The sequence below is a fragment of the Arachis hypogaea genome, chromosome 10 (assembly GCF_003086295.3).
Source record: "Arachis hypogaea cultivar Tifrunner chromosome 10, arahy.Tifrunner.gnm2.J5K5, whole genome shotgun sequence".
NCBI lineage: Eukaryota > Viridiplantae > Streptophyta > Magnoliopsida > Fabales > Fabaceae > Arachis > Arachis hypogaea.
Window position 1 is genome coordinate 15412676 of NC_092045.1, and position 1852 is coordinate 15414527.

At 33.4% G+C, this 1852-nt stretch overlaps 1 pseudogene; it reads right to left on the minus strand.

Annotated features, from left to right (window-relative positions):
- Positions 1–1603, minus strand: LOC112718187 (putative ETHYLENE INSENSITIVE 3-like 4 protein; annotated as a pseudogene).
- Positions 1604–1852: the final 249 nt, after the last annotated feature.

The window sequence follows — 1852 nt, forward strand, 5'->3', positions numbered from 1 at the left end:
CTAATCTCCAACACTTATCATCCTCTCCTCACTCCACGGGTAATTATGGAAAGCCTTTGAATTTTCATTGCTGCTGCTACTTCCTTGATGATCGAGAGTGGCACCACGAAAAGCGCATATCGACTCGTGGTCCATCCTTGAGTTCTTGTCTCTAAATCCCATGGACAAATGGCTTTGTGGACAATCTACGTTCTGACATGTATATAGTAGTTTGTCTACAAAACTATTACCATTATTATTATTATCAAAATCACACTTTCTTTTTTCACTGCCTCCAGTGCTACTACTGCCACCACCACCAAACAAAACATGATCAAGAGAATTATTAATAGAGTTTATTGAGGATGACTCAAAGACTTCAGTTTCTCCCTCACCGTCTTCCTTATTATTCTCCTCGTCCCTAGACGAAGAAAGGGAAATCTTAAGACACTTGTTGGTAAGTTTTAACAAAGCTTTTTCTTTCTTCACAACTTTAAACTAAATAGCGCTATTTTTGGCAGTCATCTTATCTTGCAAGGTCTTTGATTGAGTCACAAGCCTTCTCAATTTCTCTAAGTCAGGGGACATGTGCTTTATAACCGAAGCCAAAACCGAAACCTTCCATACCTTCTTCAAATCATGGGGTTTCTTGTATGGTGGTGGTCCTGTTCTTGAGCCAAAAGGCCCTGTTTACCCCAACCATACCTCTGACCCATTAGGCCACCATGGCGGAGCCACACCTTTATCCAAAGGATACCTCCTTTGTGGCGGCACACAGTGTTGCATCAATGATGAAAGAAGAGATCCTAGTGTTGTGTCTTGAAGATCTTGGAGAAGGTGTATGCTTGACGACTCATCTAATTCTTCCTTTTCAACTAAGGGTAAATATTTTGCAATTGCTGAAGGGGAATTTTGGTCAAATCTAATATCTTCTTTCCACCATTCTCGCAAACTATCTGAGCTGTCAGTAACTGGCTTACCTATGAATTATAATTAAAATATTTTAATATCAAAGTGAAAACGGAAGTATGATAAAAATAAAATATTTTTTAATAAAAACATAGAAAAATATTAAAATTATTTATGTATTAATTGTTAAATAAAAACTCAAATATAATTGATTTTATAATTAAGAATTTTTAAATAATTTAATATATTTAATTAAATAATTATTTTATTATTATTAATTTTATATAAAAACAAATTAAACTTTTTAATTATGCATGGTTCATTTTTAATTAAAAAATAAAATAAAAAAGAAACACTTATCTTAAAAGAAATAATGGTGTAATTCTATACCTTTTTCAGGGACGATGCTATAGACGAATCCACGAGCTGTGCAAACTTTCATGATCTTGACCATGTATTTGAGGACGGAGTTTTGTGCCCTAAACATCTTTTTCTTTTTGGATGTTTTTTATTTGGCTTCTTTGTTTTCAGATTCGTCCATGTTAAGTTTTTTTTTCATCTTCTGGAAAAGGATATAATCTTTTCATATACGCTTCTTCAGATTTTCATAGTCTATCGTTTCATCTTCTGCTATTAAGGTAGCATCAAATTTCTCATCTTCTGTATTAGTCAATTGAACATAGGGCGGATCCATTTCTTCTTGGATCAGCACCATGATGATTTTTTTTATAAAAGAAATCAAGTGAAATGTGGAAAATATGTGTATAGAAGAATAGATAAGAGTAATTGATATTATGTTATTATACTTCGTGAAAGTTATGTGCGTATATATATAGATATCCACGAAGGTTGTAGAATGGCGGTGTTAGAAGGATCGAACGTCAGCAAAGTAATTTTAGCTTAGTGGAATTGTAAGTAAATAATTCATAAGAGTGATGAGACAAAGTAGGCATTATCGAGGTGA